This window comes from Apodemus sylvaticus, chromosome 14 (assembly GCF_947179515.1).
Source record: "Apodemus sylvaticus chromosome 14, mApoSyl1.1, whole genome shotgun sequence".
NCBI classification, from domain to species: Eukaryota; Metazoa; Chordata; class Mammalia; order Rodentia; family Muridae; genus Apodemus; species Apodemus sylvaticus.
The window spans coordinates 55945606-55966069 of record NC_067485.1 but is presented as its reverse complement, the minus strand read 5'-3'; the positions used below and the strand labels follow the sequence as shown (position 1 = coordinate 55966069).

The 20464-nt window shown below is 45.2% G+C and overlaps 1 pseudogene; it reads right to left on the bottom strand.

Moving 5' to 3' along the window:
• Window positions 1-669: 669 nt before the first annotated feature.
• On the bottom strand, window positions 670-19699 carry LOC127664581 (ribosome biogenesis protein NSA2 homolog; annotated as a pseudogene).
• Between the last annotated feature and the right edge of the window lie 765 nt (window positions 19700-20464).

Genomic DNA, 20464 nt, shown 5'->3' with positions numbered 1-20464 from the left:
AGGGGAGGCCCTTGGTCCCAGGGAGGTTTGATGCCCCAGAGTAGGGAGATGCTAGAGCAGTGGGGTGGGAGAGGGGGGAGCACCCTCATACAGGAAAAGGGGAGGGGGGAAGGTAGATGTGGGATGAGGTGTTAGTAGAGGGGGTAACCAGGAAGTGGGATATCATTTGAGATGTAAACAAATAGAATGATTAATTTAAAAAAAAAATCTAAGCCCACAGACTACACAGATGCTTATTTTCAAACTCTGACTAGTTCTGAGTCTCTGTGTTTGTGCTTTTCTGATGGAGTCTGAGACCGGCAGTACTCTATGAGTAGAGAAGAAAGAATTTAGAGGTCAGTTTAATACTATGTCCATTTGGCAAACTAACAGTTGTAGGTTCATCCCTGGAACCTGTGAACTCCCTAGCCATGGGTTTGGGGTTGGATTTACAGTATCAGGAATGTGTTTCCTCCTCCTCCTCCTCCTCCTCCTCCTCCTCCTCCTCCTCCTCCTCCTCCTTCTTCTAAATTGAGCAGTGTTTCATTTTCCTTTACAATTTAATAAATACTTGATGACTGACTACACATGGGGTAAGGCTGCTTGGTAGTTCAGAAAGATCCCAGCGATGGTGTTTTCCTGACTGTGTAGTCTTTGGTATTGAGTGGAATGACTTGTAGGACATCACTGTCAAACCAGCAAGACATTTCTGTGCCCATCGTTTTCAGGATTGTTGTTAACTTGGGCAGACTTTCCCCAAATAGCCTTGCCTCTTTGCGTCACGAGGCCCAACTCACTCACATTCACCTCAATAGCTGTACCTTTGGTGATCACATCCAGGGTTGTATATAATGGGAATGATGGACTCTTTTTCATACCAAATATAGCCAGGCGAAAGCTTTCAGCTCAGTGTGTGACATGGGCTTTTTTGAAACCCATTGGCCTAATGAACCTTTCATATTTAGGTGGTTTTCTTGTAAAGCCACCACCAACAAAGCAGACTTTAGTACCATTCTCTTCCATGCCTTCTTTTTTCTTTTTCCTGTTCGAATAACTTTCAATACTTCTGTTTCTCCTTGGGCATGAACTTTGGGTAGAGGGACCTCCCATTTTCCCGCCTTTTCTTTTCATTTCTGCTTAGTCATGTTGGACAGCACTTTTGCTCTAGGCTGCCCCTCTGTCCAGCAGGTAGGCAGGGCCTGCTTCCTGCGGGGTCTTCTCATCATCATCTGCTTGGTGTTTCTCTTTTCATGCATCTTTTTTTTTCTTTTCATGCCTCTTAATGGTCTTTTTCATTTGTATTTTCTCGGCACAGCGCTTAGCCTTCAGGCCAGTCATTTCTTTGGCCATCTTTGAACATTCATGGGCTTCCCGAGCTTCTCTCTTTCTTGTGGTAGTCCAAACGAAATCCATATCGTCTTCAGTGCAATTCTCGCTCCAGCCTGAATGGAGCAGGCTTGGGGACCAGTGACACCCAGATACGAAGAGGTTTTTCGAACCCGGGAGGTCATGGACGGCTGCTGTGCAGCTGTCACCATAAGTGTCTCTCAAGGGCAGATTAGTTAAAATCTTGATTCCTGGGATGCTAGTTGAAATAGTGGTATGTAGAGGCAGGCTTTTCTGCTTGGCCTCTTTGTCCCTAATGTAACAACTCTTTAAGACCTCTTATATATGAGTAAATGTGGAGACCAATAGCTTTGACTCGTTTCCACTAGCTCATAACTCCGTTATCCCATTTAAACTAGTGTAAGGCATGCGCTGTGTTAGTTACCTCTCCTCAGGTTCCTGCTCTGTCACCAGTCTGTCTTCATCAGCGTTTAGGGAGAATCTTTTCCTTGTGCCAGACTCTATCCCATAATCCCAATCTCTCTTTCATATACCCCACCTTCTAACCCTGCCTCAGCTCATTGGCCAGAGGATTTTTATTGACAGGTGATGCTTCTACACAGTGCATAAGAGATTCCCTCTACAGTGGAACCTTTAGAAAGTAGGACCTATTACCAACCCTCCAAGTCCTTCGCAGACATGCCGTGGAAGCAGATGGTGCATCCTGGCCTTGTCACTCTCTTCCTGGCCTTGTCACTCTCTTCCTGGCCATGAAGTAAACAAACCAAAGGTCCATCCACAGGCTCAAAGCAGCAGTGTCAGCTGAGACCGTACTATGACCCCAAATAAGTCTCCTTCTCTTGTAAGCTAATTCTCTCAGTTATTTCCTTAAAGTAACAGAAACATTGACTCTGCATTGATCTTGTCATTATTGAAAATACATGTCCTTTAGTTATCTTTCTTTCAATGGCTTACAAGCACGTACTTGGTGCAGCTAGAGAGATGACTTTATGGTTAAGAGTGCATGTTGCTCTTCCAGAGGACCTGGGTTCAATTCCCAGCCCTGACATGGTAGTTCACACCCATCTATAACTCCAGTTCCGGGGGATCCAATGCCCTCTTCTGGCCTCCCTGGGCACCAGACATACATGTGGTGTACAGACATACATGCAAGCAAAACACCCATGCACATAAAACTTAAAAATAGGTTAATCTTTCTTAAGAAACAGAATGTATTTCTTTTTCTGTTTTGTTTTTCAAGACAGGGTTTCTTGTGTAGGCCTGGCTATTCTGAACTTGCTCTGTAGACCAGGCTGGCCTCAAGCTCACAGGGCCATCTGCCTCTGCCTTCCAAGTGCTGGGATCAAAAGTGTGTGCCACCACCTTCTGGCACAGTTCATTTTTAAATGAAATATACCAGATGTCATAAGTGAATCATGTTGGAAATGTGTCAGGCTATGTGACAGCTCTCCTGCTTCACACTGCAGATTCTAATATTTGTTTCTTCAGCTATTCAACAACTTCTTTCTATGCATATTCATGTATTAGTCGGGGTGCTTACAGAATGAATACATAAACACACACACATACACACAGGAAGGATTTATTAGAACGACTGTGGTCTAGCTAATCCAACAATAACTGGCTAAGAATGGAAGATCCAAGAATCTAGTAGTTACTCAGTCCACACGGCTGGCTGGCTTAGTCGGCCTTCAGTGTATGATGGAATCCTAAAGAATTAAACTGTAATGCCACTGAGGGAACGGACTTGCCAGGGAGGTGAGGGCCAGCAGGCGAAGGATGAAGCTTCCTTCTTCAATGTCTGAAGTGGAAACGTATGGGTTCTTTGGAGAGTCAGTTGTGTTGGATGGTGTTTGGCTGGGGCAAACACATGAGGGAGTGTTTTCCTGAAGTGGACACAGGTGAAAGGCTAAGGCAGACTCATGAAGGAACAAAACTGAAGCAGACACAGGGAAAAGGATGTTCTACTAAAAACAAGCAGGGGGGAAGTATTCACTCCATATAGAAACTCAATAGTAAACCAAAGTCAGGATGCCACCAAAATCCATCTTGATGAACGAATGAGTTTTATTAGCACTACTTATAGGAGTGTGGGTGAGGAACGCGAACAGAGATGACTCAAAGACGGCTGCATCCCCAAGGCCCACCCCAGGATGGGAAATACCAAAGCTGGACCCTCAGTCACCGCATGACGTGCAGGGAGCTCTACATCTCTTCTTCCAGGCAGCTGCGTGAGTCTCCGATCCTTTCTGTGGCTGGTCTGCTCTAAGCCTCCTTGAGACAAACAGATAGCTTGCCTAAGTGTCTCCCAGAAGTCTCACCGCTTATATACTTGGGGAGGAAGAGACCTAATCCATCAGGTCAGCTTCAGGGACTGCCTGAAGCTTCTGAATGGTTTCCTTTCTGAGCTTAAAGACCTTCCCAGACGGATGGACTGGTCCACCGCCCTTTAGAACATCTTGTGTCTTCAGGCACCTCTCTCCAAGATGGAATGTTTTAGCTTAGAGGATTTGCTCCACAAAACTTTCCCATAAAACCTGCGAGTGAAATCTGAGGGACTGTGGTCCCACTGCCGAGGCCCACGCTGGGTTCTTTCAGTATGTGTGAGCCCCAGAGTCTCTCCTTCCCCAACTGAAGCTTTGAACCAAAGACATGATAAAATCTTTTCTTTTTTTACTTTAGCCACAGGTGCTGACACTGAGAGAGGATATGGGCATCTTCGCCACATTTTCCCCCCCACAATCTTATGATCCTCACGAGGGTGCACTCTCACATCTCATTTTTCCAGACGAAGAAATTAAATTCAGGAGTTAGAAAGTCATTTTCAGGGACAAGAGAATTCACTCAAGGTTGCTGCTCTTGCTGAGGCCCTGAGTTTGGTGGATGCTTTGGTTCTCAGTGTCCACAGAGCAATGTACAATCACCTGTATGTAAATCCTGTCCCAGGGATCAGATTCCTTCTTCTGGGCACTGGGCACTGCTACATGTGATTCTCTCTCTCTCTCTCTCTCTCTGTGTGTGTGTGTGTGTGTGTGTGTGTGAGAGAGGGGGGGGGAGAAAAAGGGAGAATGGGGAGGGAGAGGGGAGAGGAGGGGGAGGAGTTTGTGTGTGTGTGTGTGTGTGTGTGTGTGTGTGTAGAGCCAGATTCCCTCCAGCCTGAGAATTGTGCTCTAGCTCGGGATCCTTAGAGGCCACACATGCATATGTGCTCTGGCCTGCTTTATGGATGAGCAGGAAATCCCCCACACAAACTTAAAAGGCCACCTGGAGAGTCGATTGTGATTTTTAAGAGCTAATGCTGCCACCCGCAACTCACTGTTGATGGACAGCCCTGGCCCACTATTGCTAATCTAAACTGTATGTAAGACACTGTATATTCATGGACCATCCAAAGCAGTGGGTGGGCAGGAGACAGTCAGCACCAATCAAGGTGCTTGGAGCAGACCGGCCCCAGGGCTGCAGGATAAAAGGAAAGCAGGAGACCAAACAAAGTCAGGGAGGCAGCTGCCGCTGTGCACAGCTGTGAGAGCTGTGGGAGCCCATCGAGGGTGACAGATCCCTTTAAGTTATGCGCACGGGAGGCCCGCCTTGTAAATCAACAACAGGCCCTCTTCAGGAAGGCTCCTGCAAGCCAGTGCACCCGCATACCAAGGAAGAGCAGAACAAAACCTACAGCAAGCTGAGGGTCAGCTGTGATGCAGGACCTCCGGGAATCAGACCCCTCCCCTTCCAGAGCCTCTGGGATAGCACACTTAGGCTCACTGCTTTTTGTTAGATCTCAAAAGGAATAAACAGCCCCAGCCCCACCGCAGAATCAGCCCACCGGTCCCTGCAGCTGGGAGGGAAACGTGGGATCAACACACCTGGCTGAGAGCTGCGATGACTCATCTATAAAATGGGCACAGGGTAGCCTTCCATCGCTCTAGTTTATGTAAGTCTCTGCGCCCACAACTGAGACTTCCTGGAACGGTCTTGCTTACCTGGCCCCCTTTCCTCCCCCTCCTCTCCCTTCTGCCCCTCCCTTCCTCTCCCCTCCCCTCCTTTCCTTTCTTTCTCTTTGACTCCATGACACAGGCTTCAAACGGACAGTTCAGGAGACTACGCCTACATCTGTTTCCAAGAACTGGGCAAGTCCAGGCCTCAGAAGCTGCCCTGCCACTGAGGGTCAGCAGCCGTCTCCAGTCCCTCCTGCCCCAGCAATGGTTCTGGAATGTCCGTAGAGATAGATCCAACAGATTAAGATAGAGGTGACCTACCCCCTCCCCTGAATTCCCCTAATGTGCTTTAAATTGGGTCTTGGAGCTCACTTGGGGGTCTCCATCTTTGTAGATGGTACACCCCAGCATGCTGGACTTTTGCAGAATAAAACACTCTTTCTGTTTAGATACTATTCCCCTCCCCTCCCTTCCCATCCTCTCTCCCACTTTCTCCCTAGTCCTCACCTCTCATCTTCCTCTTCTTCCTTTTTGTTTTGTTTTGTTGGTTTTTCGAGACAGGGTTTCTCTGTATAGCCCTGGCTGTCCTGGAACTCACTCTGTAGACCAGGCTGGCCTCGAACTCAGAAATCTGCCTGCCTCTGCCTCCCAAGTGCCACCCGGCTTTTTCTTTATTTTGTTTTCAGGGAAGGGTTGAATGTGCAGCCCACAGCGGCTCAAGCTCAGGCCCCTCCTAACTCACCCTCTCCAGTGCTGATGCTTATAGGTTTGCAAGCCCTGCAGGAGGCCGACTTTCTAGAAATCACTATTGCCACCAGTTCATGGCAAAACTAAGGCTAGACAATTCCAAAGCAGAGCATGTCCCAGGTCTAGCGTCTGCTGTGTGGCCACACTTCTGAAATCTCCTCTCTGAAGTGACAGTGAGGCAAAACTTGAAAAGTTCAGAACTTAAAGTAGTGATGCCTGGTGGGGGAAAATTCCAGAGCAAGCTTCCGGCTCCAACTCGGTAGTTTAGCTTGGCACCTATGGTTATAAAATATAATGCCATCGAGGTGGCACGTACCTGTAGTTCTAGCAACTAGGGAGGTTGAGATCGGAGGTTCGCTTGAGTCCAGGAATTTTGGGTTGAAGTGCTCTATGCCAATCCTGTGTCCACCCTAAGTTTGGCATTAATATGGTGACCTTCTAGGAGGGGGATGGGGGCACTGCATTGCCTAAGGAAGGGCGAACCAGCCCAGGTTGGAAACGGAGCAGGTCAAAAATGCCATGCTGATCTGTAGTGGAATCATATAAAAGCTAACACCTTCATCTACTGCACACAAAAGTCATAATTGATTAGAACTGTCCGTGGAGTGCTTGGCTCTGCAAGCCTGCAGGCTGTGCTGATGCTTCAGAGAATAGGTGGTGGCCAACCTCTGGGACTGGCTTCCAGGTCTGTGGGCACAAAGGGAGGAGAGCAGGAGGGGTGGGGGGAGGGGGAGCACTTCTGAACATGGCTCCTTGGACCTGTCCTCTGCAGCCAGTGGCAGCCGCCCTCCTGTTTGCATTTCGGTAACAATGCAAACGCCTGGACTCCCAGGCTCCAGGGCCTGCTGAAGGTAAACATCATTTGGTTTAGAAAGGCAAACTCTGTTTTGACAATTTTCCAAACCATGGGAATGCACAGATGATCCTGAAAGGTTAGATGTGAGCCAATGAAATGACCATGGCAGATTCCTGATGGGGTAAGGAGAGGACGGGGTAGACAATAAAGATGGCAAACTTCTGGCTTTTTCTTCACCCTCCTGATCCAAAATAAATGCCTAGTGGCATGAGATCAAAGCCTGGAGGGCTTTTCCCCCCAGCAGTAAGGCCCTAACAAAGCCTGACAAACTTAAGAATAGAACTGAACATGTTTCCCCAAATGTCGTGGGCCAATCAGCCTCCCTGTATTTTTAATAATATTAAAGGCTCCTTGAAGGCTCTCTAAGCCCTGATGCAGATTGAAAAGTGCACAATGCTAGGTGTAGACTCCAGGCACATGCTGCTAGACTCCTGGGAGATGCACAGAAGCTGTGACGAAGTGGTTGCCGGGTTGGCAGGTGCCTTGAAGCAGCACACAGAGAATCACTGCCTCAGAGAGGACACAATTTCAGCATGTCTGTCAAGTTTTCAGCACCATAACGAATACTTGAGCTAATTAGCCTATAAAAAGTTCTTCCAGCTCCTTCTTCTAGGAGTGCCAGCCCAGGATCAATTAACACTATCACTTCCCGCCCACCATGAGGCCGCACAATGTGGTAGGAACTCAAGGCAGAGCAAAACTTCTCATCTTGTGGATAGAAAGAAGTGTGTCTTATCATCCCCTTCCCCTTCAAAGCCACGCTCCCAGAGACCAGAGGTCCTCTCGATAGGACCCACCCACTGAAGTACCTGGCACCTCCCAATAGCAAAACTCTAGAGACTATGCTTTTGGTACTCGGACCTTTGGGTTTGCTTAAGACTGACTATAGAGAGGACCTATGCTGGGAGAGGCCAGGGGCCCTGGAAGTGCATGTCAGAAAGGGTGATTTCAAAGAACGCATGCCTGATGCCCGGCACAGCACATCATAGACTGACAGTGTCACTCTGAGGTTTGCCCCTCACAGCACTGAAAGCAGGGACTCAGGTACTTACTTGCCCACCAATGTTCAGAACAGTATTAACACTCAACAGACAGACCCAATCCAGACATCTATTGACAAACATGCAGATAAAGAAAATGTAGTGTATGTTCTCAAAAGAATATAAATTAGGCAGAAAATGGAATGGGGGTTTAAATATGTGGATGGGACTGGCCACACGATATCAAATGAAGAAATCGGTAGACTGCATGAGTCCACTTACGTGAGGGGTCAGTACTCACTGGCACAGAATGTAGCAGAGGTAATCAAGAGCAGGGGGATGAGTGAGGAGTTAGGATGTAGTAAGTGGGGTGATAAAATCTAGAGCAGGGTAGAGATGAGGCTGCACAATATCGTGAACCTACTTGATGCCACGAAAATGGACACTTGAAATGGCGAGAATGGTAAAATCTATGTAGTACGTGTTTATCACACACACAAAAAAGTTCTTGGCACAAGGCATACAATCAGTGGAGCAGCTAGGACGGAAGTCTTCCAGCTGCCATTTGCACCAGGGAGCCAGGTGGCTGCACAACCTTCTGTGCACAGAACCTGCCAGAAGAGAGCTGGTCTCCCAGGAGTACAGACACAGGCTCACAGGCCCACAGGAGGGACAAGCTCCACCCAGAGACAGCAAGACCAACCAGCACCAGAGATAACCAGATGGTGAAAGGCAAGCGCAAGAACCCTACCAACAAAAACCAAGGCTACTTGACAATATCAGAACCCAGTTCTCCCACCACAGCAAGTCCCAGATACCCCAACACACTGGAAAAGCAAGAGTTGGATTTAAAATTGCATCTTATGATGCTGATAGAGGACTTCAAGAAGGACATAAAAACTCCCTTAAAGAAATACAGGAGGGAGCTGGAGAGATGGCTAAGTGGTTAAGAGCACTGATTATATTTCAGAAGGTCCTGAGTTCAAATCCTAGCAACCACATTGTGGCTCACAACCATCTGTAATGAGATATGACTCCCTCCTCTAGCGTGTGTCTGAAGATAGCTACCGTGTGCTTATATATAATAAATAAATCTTAAAAAAGAAAAAAGAAAAAGAAATACAGGAGAACATGGGTCAACAGGTAAAAGCCCTTAAAGAGGAAACATTAAAATTCCTTAAAGAAATACAGGAGAACATGGGTCAACAGGTAGAAGTCCTTAAGAAGGAAACACAAAAATACCTTAAAGAATTACAGGAAAACACAAACAAGTGAAGGAATTGAGCAAAACCATCCAGAATCTAAAAATGGAAGTAGAGACAATGAGGAAATAACAAAAGGAGACAACTCTGGAGATAGAAAACCTTGGAAAGAAATCAGGAGTCATAGACGCAATCATCAACAACAGAATGCAAGAGATATTTGAAAGAATCTCAGTGCTGAAGATACCACAGAAAGCATTAACTCTATAGTCAAAGAAAATGCAAAATGCAAAGGGCTTGTAACCCAAAACATCCAGGAAATCTAGGACACAATGAGAAGACCAAACCTAAGGATAATAGGTATAAAAGAGAGTGAATATTTACAACTTAAAGGGCCAGTAAATATCTTCTACAAAATTATAGAAGAAAACTTCTCTAACCTAAAGAAAGAGATGTCCATTAACATACAATAAACCTATAAAACTCCAAACAGACTGGACCAGAACAGAAAGTCCTCCCGGCACATAATAATCAAAACACCAAATGCACTAAACAAAGAAAGAATATTAAAAGCAGTAAGGGAAAAAGGTCAAGTAACTTTTAAAGGCAGACCTATCAGAATTACACCAGGCTTCTCACCAGAGACGATGAAAGCTAGAAGATCCTGGGCAGATCTCATACAGACCCTAAGAGAACACAAATGCCAGCCCAGGCTACTCTACCCAGCAAAACTCTCAATTACCATAGATGGAGAAACCAAGATATTCCATGATAAAACCAAATTTACACAATATCTTCCCACAAATCCAACCCTACAAAGGATAATAGATGGACAATGCCAACACAAGGAGGGAAACTACATACTAGAAAAAGCAAGAAAGTAATCTTCTTCTAACAAACCCAGAAGAAGGTAACCACACAAATATAAAAATAACACCAAAAATAACAGGAAGCAACAATCACTATTCCTTAATATCTCTTAACATCAATGGACTCAATTCCTCAATAAAAAGGCATAGACTAACAAGTATTTTCATGTAAATCTTCAATTTTATCAAAAAAATATTTGTAATTCCTCTTCCAACTAATTTAGAAATGTTTTTATGTCTACCATTTTAACTGTATTATTTTCCATGATTATCTTCAATTTTAACAGGTTTTTCTATGTATTTCTTTAATTTTATCAGAAATATTTTCTATGTAAATCTTCAATTTTTTCAGAAAATGTTTATAATTCCACTTTCTTTTTTGTGTGTGTGAACAACCATGTGGTTGCTGGGATTTGAACTCAAGACCTTTGGAAAATCAGTCAATGTTCTTAAACATTGAGCCATCTGGGTTCTTATAATTCCACTTTCAATCAACTTAGAAATATTTTTATGCCTACCATTTTATCTGTGTAATTTTTCATGATAATGTTCAATTTTTAACATTATTCTATATTTTTCTACAATTTTATTAGAAATATTTTCCACGTAAATTTTCAATTCTATCATAAAATGTTTCTACTTCCTTTTTCAATTAATTTAGCAATGATCTTTATGTCTACCATTTTACTCTTTAATTTTCCATGAAAAATGTCAATTTTAACGTGTATCTCTTCTATTTTATCGGAAATATTTTCCATGTAAATCTTCAATTTTATCATAAAATGTTTTTACTTCATTTTTCAATAAAAAAGAAAAGAAAGAAAAAAGAAAGTTCTTATCTTACTGAATTCCTCCCAAAGGAGAAAATACAGTGTGTGTGTGTGTGTGTGTGTGTGTGTGAGTCGAAGACTAGAAAGATGGTTCAGCCTATGAAAGTCCTTACTGTATGCCTGTGAGGACCTGAGTTTGGATCTTCAAAAGCATGTGCTGTCGCTGCAGTGTGGAGGCAGACCCAGGAGGCTCTATGCAGCTCTCTGGCCAGTCGCTCTAGCTCAATGACCTCTAGGTTCAGAGAGAGACTTTGTCTCAAAAAACTAAGGTGGACAGCCATCTAGAAAGGCACTGGGCATTGGTCCCTAGCCTCCACATGCCTGTGCACAAACACAGGGACACAGAAAGTGTAGGATATTGTTTTAGGATTGTAACCGGGGTAATTTTGCTAAACAGCTTGGTCACGCCAGACACATTATAAACCAGGCACTTATGCAGAGTTCTCTATGCATAGCACCTCATCAGTCCTTGTCCTTGAAGCTGTGAAGAGGCATTTCTATCAGTGCCTACTTATGAAGAAATACAAGTCCTAAAAGATTGAGAAATTTGGTAACTGGAAACTTGGCTCACAATTTTTTTTTATTCGAAATATTTTTTATTTACATTTCAAATGATTTCCTCCCTAAACTGTACAACCTCCCCGTCAGGGAATTGAACCCCGGTCTCCCACGTGACAGGCGGGGATGCTAACCACTCTACTAACGAGGAGCTGTTTGGCTCACAAATTAACAGTGCATTGATGATCCAATGTCCTCTTCTGGTCTCTATGTGTGAACACACACAGATACACAGACATTTATATGTACATCAGTAGATTTTAATCCTTAATGGTTTGGGGGGTTAATATAATAACATTATTTTTATTAACTCACAAATAAACACATTGCACAGCTACTTTAAGGACGCCATTCCCAGTGAGCTATGCATCTCAGTGAGCTTCTTTCTACACAACCGCAACGGCCACTCTGGACTTTATACTCTCATTATCAATCACATTTTATTCACAACTCACAAAAGAAAATAGGAAGTTATAGAAAATAGCTTTCCCTAGTTTTAATTCCATCGTAGCTTTTTGCTTCCTGTGGTAGATAAATATAAGTGAATTTTTAAAAATAATTTCATTTAAGGGGAACAGGATCAGTGGGGAGAGGGGGGACAAGAGAGAATCCCAGAGGGCCAGCCGAATGAATGGAAACACGCAGCCTCGAAGAATACGAGGTTCATACTGAGGTTTCCCACAGTCAAAATTTCTGATTCATAAGTGTTCCTGTCTGAAAGAACTGTAGGGACCAAAATGGAGAAGAGACTAAAGAAAAGGCGGTCCAATGACCAGCCTAACTTGGGATCCATCTCATGGAAGGGCACTAGGGCCTGACACTATAACTGGTGTTAGAATGTGCTTACAGACAGCAGCCCAGCATGGCCGTCCTCTGAGAGGCCCAATCAGCAGCTGACTGAGACAGATGCAGATACTTACATCCAACCATTGGACTGAAGTCGGGGACTCTACGGTCGAATTAGGGGAAGATTTGAAGAAGCTGAAGGGGAGGGCGACCCCATAGGAAGAACAGCGGTCTCAGCTAACCCAGACCCCAGGGAGCTCCCAGAGACCGAGCCAGGCATGAATGGATCTGAGGCCCCTGGCACATGTATTGAGGGCCCAGGGAAGGGGAAGGTGTGGTGGGAAGGAGAGCATTCTCTCAGAAACAGGGGGGAGGAGGAATGGGATGAGGAACTATGGGAAGGGGAACCAAGTGGGGGACAATGGCTGGATTGTAAATAAATAAAATAATTTTAAAAATGTATTTATTACTTGGCGATTTCACAAATGTGTATAACGACTGTGTCTACATCTCCCCCTCCTACTCCCCTGTGCCCCACACAACACGTCCCCCTCCTACTTTCCTGTCATGTATACTGGAGTAGACAAGAGTTTGTCTTTACAGTCTTCTAACCTCTCTACAGTTTAGAGTCACATCTCCACCCAGGGCCTGAGTTAAAACTCAGTCATTATTGTCCTGACCAGAAATCATGTAACAGGGTAGATTAAAAAGAATCAAAGAAAAATAAACACAAAAGTCTCTGAAATGGTCACATCTTAGCAAGAGGGAATTACTTTTTCTTGCCAAACCTCTGCAAAGCTTGAGGCCTCCACCTTCTGCCCCATGACATTTAGAATTCCATTTTCAAAAATTTATTTAACTTATGCATATGGGTTTCTAGCCAGAATGTCTGTCTGTGAGACATGTCTGGTGCCTGTGGAAGTCAGAAACAGGAGTCAGATCCCCGGAACTGGAGTCAAAGACCGCTGTGAGAGGCCCTGATCTGTGAGAGGCACAGGAATCCTGTGCTTATGATTCCCGCCTTCCTTAAAAGTACAGCGACATCAACGAAAGAGGGTAGCCCCAAAACTATGGGGAGGGGACATCTGCAATGACTCCATGGTTCCCCATTCTCTGTCTCAGGAGAAGAACTGGATGCCACCACAGGTCCTATGTTATGGGATGCTTCATATAGGCCCCAGAACGTGACTTCACCATTGGCTGAAACCTCGAAAACACAAAGGTAAACCTCACTCTTTATAAGTTGATGGCATCAAGCACTGTGTTACTGTAACAGAAGGCTGACTCTCATTTTAGGCTGAATAACCTTAGAACAAAAATTTCTCAAAATATGTCATTATCTCTGCATCCAAAGGCACTGTTGCCTAAAGTTTTTAAGAGACCCTTAGTTATTATGGAGTTGCTTTATAGTTTCTATTTGGTGCTTTAGGAAGCCTTTGAGTACACTGTACTATGAGGTTTCCAAGTTCAACTATCCAAGGAACAGAGAAAGCCATGTTTGGTACCTGGCCTAGTAATGTGTTCATGCTTAGCTGCAGAATTCCTTGAGAAAACGGGTGACAATTAGAAAAGGAGACCATAACTTCATAAGAAACCCTCAAAGCAAAAAGAAGCAAACTTGATCAGCTCTGAACATGAGATCTGGATACGTGCTGTCAGCTTTGGGCTATATATACCAAGAGTTCTTCTGCAAGGAGATATTTCCAGCTACTATCCTACATTCCTGGAAATTAAAATACATGCACATACAGGCACGCACATGCACATGTGTATGTGTACACGTGCACAAGAAGATGCACTTATGCACAGTTACCACGCCGCATTTACACCAAAGATAATGAACAGAACAGACAAATCAATCTGACAGGTAATTTACCATCCCTTGTTGATTTCACCAGCCAAGCTGCAGTGCATTATGAGCCCAGGAAATTAGAGATGTAAAGGAGAAGATAGCATCAGTGTTTAATGTTTATTTTCCTGTACCTGACAGCACAATTATTCTCAACAAAATATACCATTATCTAAGAGAAAAAGTTTAAGTAGCCCAGTACTAAAAGCAGTATTACTAAAGTTTTAAGCAGGTTTGACGTCTTAGAGCAGATGATGTTTGTCCTGGTTAGTCTTTTTGTCAATTAAACACACACGACGTTTTATCTAGGAAAAGGAAGCCCCAAAAGACCTCCATAAAACTGGCTTGTAGGAAAAGCTTGTGGGGCATTTCCTTGATTAGTGGTTGATGTGGGGGACCACACCCACTGTGGTGCTACCAGCCTGGGCCAGTGGTCCTGGGGTTTATAAGAAACCAGGCTGAGCAAGCCGTGGGGAGACTGAGGCAGGCCTGCCGAGTAAGTTTGAGGCCAGCCTGGTTTTCATAGTGAATTCCATAGCCAGGGCTAAATGTGAGATCATAACACTGAAAAAAGAAAACAAAACAAGCCTATGTCAATATGAAAAGCTTCAAATGCTCTAGATGCAAGTATAAACTCACCGAACGATGACGGTTTTAATATGTCCCTGTGCCTTCAGAAACTGATGCTGTGAACAGAGGCCAATAGAGTGGGGGCGGGCAGATGTGAGCGTGCAGCAGTGTGTACATGTGTGAGAGAGCAGCTGTGTGTACTCACTCATGTGAGCTGGGAGCTGTAACTGTCACCACACCCAGCTTCTGTCTCTTAAATTGGGGTGCTGGGGACCAAACTCAGGCCTTCCTTCTTGTGTGGCTGGGGCTTTACCAATCGAGTCATCTTGCTCCAAGATTTTTTTTTTCATATGGGAAGTTTTTATTTCCAGTATGTATTCTGAAAGAATAAATGCATACAACTTTTCAGGTGGGGAAATCCTGTAATTCTACACACTGCAATCATTGTGTTCCATCAGCCACCAAACAAATCATCGTATGTCAAGACGGTGTTTTCTAGAAGTGGGACGGTAATAATGGGAGCCACACAATTCCATCAGGAAGTGGATAATTGTCAGGCTTGGATCTTTATTCCTCAGGCACCCACGGAGTCACAGGTTGGTTCCGACTTGGCCTTATTGGGAAGTTGTAAACATTTAAAGTGAGGTTCTGTCAAAGCAGTCGGGCATCTTCTCAGAGCATACCAGGGCCTGTGACTTTTCCTTTGGCTGCTCCATTTCCGGGCTGCCCTGAGGTAAGCTGCCTTGTTCCCGTCAGTGTGCTGCCTCACATACCTGAAGACACTCAGCCAGCTGACCGCCAACTGAGACCTTCAAAATTGTCACTCAAAATCACCTTCTCTCTTTGTAAGTCACCTCAAATGCTCTAGATGCAAGTATAAACTCAATAAAACTGGCTGTTACAGGTGGGAGCTAGGTCATTAAACTTCAACTATGCTTTTTGGAAACATTTTGGTCAGACCTTTTTATTAAGGGTAGGGAGGTCTACATGGCTTGACGTCAGCAGGGAGGGTCTTCCCTTTCCTTCTCTATAAAATTCAGTTACATTCTTGAAGCTTAAGAAGGGTAGTCATGGCAGGGCAGTGGTGGTGCATACCTGGAATCCAAGCACTTGAGAGGCAGAAGCAGGCAGATTTCTGAGTTCAAGGCCAGCCTGGTCTACAGAGTGAGTTCCAGAACAGTCAGGGCTACACAGAGAAACCTGTCTCGAAAACAAACAAAAAAAAAAAGAAGGGTAGTCCTGGCACATGTTACCTCAGAGGAAACCCATGAGAGATGATGGCATAGTGATGAGAACAGCTGGTGTGATGGCTCAGGTAAAGGCCCTGAGGCCCCGAGTTCTGTACCCGGAGCCCATGCGGAGGAAGGAGAAAAATGCCTATGCACTTTATCCAATTTCTATATGCACACTGTGGCAAGGACACACATGTACAACCATGCACACGCACACAAACACATGCTTAAAACAATGAGAACAATAGTATCAATAATAAAGCCGACAGGAACGGGGTCTGGTCCCCTGGACTGGACTGCAGACCCCTCCATAGTCAGAGCTCACGAAAAGCAGCTCCCAGGCACGGCACTCGGAACACTGAGCAACACCTCAAGTCACGGCTCGTCCAGAAACAGAACAGTTTAGGTGGAATTAGATCTTTGAGCCCAACACTTCGTGAGGAACCAGGAGTTTCCTGGACGACCATCCTGCTCTTCCCTCTCTGTGTGGGTTCGATAGCTACATGGGGCATCTCGCGCCCTGCGGTCCAGCGGGCATCGTGCATGCAGCGCCCCGCTGCTCTGCTGTAGGCTCGGTAGACATTCCTCACACTCATGGTGGTGGGCAAGACATCAGAGGGATGCTTAACAGAGTGGTGCTGTCATCCTACGATGTGTTTATTGACACATAACACAAGTGAGAATCTCTATCTGTGTCTCTGTCTCTGTCTCTCTGTCTCCCCACGCCCCTCCTCTGTGTTCATGCTCATTCACAGAGCCTATTGGACCAAAGTCATCTCTCAGTCTAGGCAGTGCCTACTACCTGGTGACCAGGATAAGGAAGAGAACATGGAACCATTTCAAGAAGGAGGCCCCTTATGAATTTAGATAGGTGGAATTTCTCCAAAGAATTCCATTGAACTCAGTGATGATGATGATGAAGAAGAAGAAGAAGAAGAAGAAGAAGAAGAAGAAGAAGAAGAAGAAGAAGAAGATAAGTGCTCTATTATTCTCACTTCACCCTCTGCTGCCATAATTTTAACAAAGCAATATTGATTCCCCGAAAGCAGTTTACTCAGCTTCCCACATCTTGTATCACAATGGGACGACCTGGGAAAACATTTCGTTCTGCACACCACAGCTTCTTGCAACCCTGGTCATAACCATCTTAGCTGGAAACAGTGGCAGCAAAGCCCAGGCTGAGACAGGCGTTCTCCTGCCCAAGGCAGGCACACAAGGGAAGCTGACTCATGGCACCCAAATGTCACATGGGTGAGTAAACCAAGAGAGGAGAGACAACAGGATAGAGAAAGACAGGTTAGCAAAACTATACTACGAATTTCAACAGGTATACATTGATAGGCCAGTGGCATAGAAAACACGTCCACACGCAAAATATGTACATAATTCAGTGTCTGAGAAAGATGTCATCTCAAGCCAATGGCATCACGGTCACTTCAAAATATTGTTTCTTTGGACCTGGGGAGACAGCTCAGCAGTGAAGAGTACTTTCTGCTCTTGCAGAGGACATGATAATTAATCAATATGGCAGCTCATAGCCATCTCTAACTCCAGCTTCAGAGAACTCAACTCCCTCTTTTTGCTTTCATTGGCAACAGACATACACGTGATGCAAATACACGTTTGCAGCCAACACTCATATACACACAAAAGTAATTTTAAAATAAACTATATAAAAACTAAGATATCTACAGGGTTAAAGAAAATGCTAAAATCAATTGACAAAGAAAAAATAGTCCTTTCTCTGTGGCACCTTCTAGACACTTGGCTTTGCCAAGATGAAATTGGGACGCCCTCATCCCAGCCACTGGCTGGTAGACACTCTCTGGCGCAGAGAAGAGACGGAAGTGTCGTCCTTTCCGTGAGAAGCACACAGCCACAGACATAGCTGCTGATGCTCTGGAGATGGGTGGAAGGTCGGGCAGTGTCAACTTGACACAGGCTGGAGTTATCACAGAGAAAGGAGCTTCAGTTGGGGAATTCCCTCCATGAGATCCAGCTGTGGGGCATTTTCTCAATTAGTGATCAAGTGGGGAGGGCCCCTTGTGGGTGGTGCCATCTCTGGGCTGGTGCTCTTGGGTTTTATAAGAGAGCAAGCTGAGCAAGCCAGGGGAAGCAAGCCAGTAAGGAACATCCCTCCATGGCCTCTGCATCAGCTCCTGCTTCCTGACCTGCTTGAGTTCCAGTCCTGACTTCCTTTGGTGATGAACAGCTGTGTGGACATTTAAACGGAATAAACCCTTTCCTCCCCAACTTGCTTCTTGGTCATGATGTTTGTGCAGGAATACAAACCCTGATTAAGACAGGAAGCCCAAAGCAGTGGTGGGCAGGAGAAACAAGGGTTTCCCATGAAGCCAGGCGCCTTGAGCCTCTGCAGAGAGCCGGTAAACAGGGGACCAAGGAGAGCTGGAGAGAAGAACCAGAGGTCTGCTAGGGGATGTATCGGAAATGCGAGGCTGAGTGTTGTTGGAAATTGTGGGTGTCTTAGGGAGTGAAGGGTGAACATGGACAGACAGATACTGCTGTGCCTCAACAGCTGGGCCCCCAAGAACTGCAGAATCTGAAGCTTTTCAATCTTTCTGAAATGTTTGCTAACAGGTCGTCAGAAAGCCCTGAAACCAAGAGGGCAAGATGGCCACAAGGCGCACAAGAGTCGGGGGTCTTGTTATTGCACGAGTCCTGCAACACAAAAGCCCACATATTGCTCTGAAGAAGCAATGCACTAAGAAAAGCAAGGAGGAAGAGCCGGGCATGGTGGCACACGCCTGTAATCCCAGCACTTGGGAGGCAGAGGCAGGCAGATTCCTGAGTTCGAGACCAGCTTGGTCTACAGAGTGAGTTCCAGGATAACCAGGGCTACACAGAGAAACCCTGTCTCACAAAACAAAAAAAACAAAAAACAAAAACAAAACAAAAAAGAAAGAAAGAAAGAAAGAAACAAAGAAACAAAGAAAGAAACAAAGAAAGAAACAAAGAAACAAAGAAAGAAACAAAGAAAGAAAGGCAAGGAGGGGGCATCAGGATATGCTAAACCTTTGACCGTGAGAGAAACCAGAAATCTTTAAAAGTAACAAATAAATGATCAGACTTTTAAAAACAAACAAAAACACACAAACAAGCCCAAAAGACTACTACTCACACCATGAAGTCACCCCTATGGTTCCAATTTTGGGAGGCTGAGTCCGGTACAGCACACTCAAGGGCAGCTGGTTATGAAGCAAGGCTGAGCTCAGAATGAGAATAGCTTCTCTGGATTTTATCTGCTGGTGTTCACTGGATTAAAAGCAAAGACACAGAGCTTAAAATAAATCTATTTCATGTCATATTTTATGAAAATAGGAATGTCTTCAAAAGTTATTATCTTATAAATGTATAAATTTACTTTCATACATTTCTTTAGTACTTTAACACTCCCAACAGGAGGAACACCTAGGCTGTCACACACACTGGTCCCCACTGGATGGCGCTGGCTCACCAAGTGTTCGTCTTTTCAGGGTTGACAGATCCAGTGTGTAATAAAGAAAACCAGTACAGCCCCCACAGCGCCCGTTATTCCTATCTGCTGCAGGTATTAAACCGAGAAGCGCCGGAGGCTACGCATTATCTGAGGTGTTGGGTGTAATTTCATATAAAGGTTTTGTTGATTCCAATATTTTTCAAATATTTTTTTCCAGAGTCTCACAATACAGCATAGGCTTGCCTCAAACTCAAAATCATCCTGCCTCAGTCTCTCTCGCTCTGGGATTCCCTGGGCACAACACCATAGTCCGAGTTTCCCTTCCTCAACCGAGGCTTGCGAATGTTCTCCCTGCTCCTACCCCAGCATCACGGACGTGTTTTGGGTTTCTGTCAGCAGGATCTTTAAGAGGCGAAGTGCACTGGCGCCAGTCTGGTCCTGGAGAAGAGCCCATCTGAGCTGCCGGCTCCTTCTCACGGCTTTCCTTGCCTCTGGGCTCCATCTCTGCTTTGTCTCCAGCCCTGCTTACCAGGGCCCTGGCTGTGGTTTAGAAGTGCCTTTTGCTGACCATCTTTTCTTAACCTTCATGAATATTTTCTCCTATCCTCACAAAGCCACGCTGCTGCATGGGCATTTTGGTGATGTGTTCTACACAGGCAGCTTGGCTTCCTGTTTGGCTTGGGCATTTGTCAGAGCCTCCCAGACAGCTACTTACTTAGTCGTTCTCCCACGTCTGCTCTCATTAAAGTGTATTCGTAGTCCCACCTCCTAAACACATTCCCACAGGACGACTTGCTTTGACACAGGTCTCTGTGTGCTGAAACCAGACGCTCCATTGCTGGCTAAACCCAACATTGTATCTCATTCCCGGTGAACTTCAGAATAAAGGAGTCCTGGCCTCCCAAGTGTCCTCTCATTTCCATACCTACACCAACGTTGTTAAATGTAGCCACACAGCTGTTCCCTTCTGAAGGTATCAACGAGGTGGAACTTGACTCTGGGCCTCCATTTTCCATCAGAATGAGTGGATGCCGTCGGCTCTATGAACATCTGAGCATGTTGTGTGGTCCATGCTAAGCACACAGCCCCGTCCTCCCCCTAGGAGCACGTGCACCTACCTGTCATGCTTCCTCTTAGCACTCTCCACGTTCCTGTGTTAGCCTGCTACTCCGTGTCTGCGATGATGCTATTATTACCATGCTAACAGCAAAAGCAACTAACATTTATTACCTTTCTGGAATGTGCAGCTTAATAACTGGCACAAAAT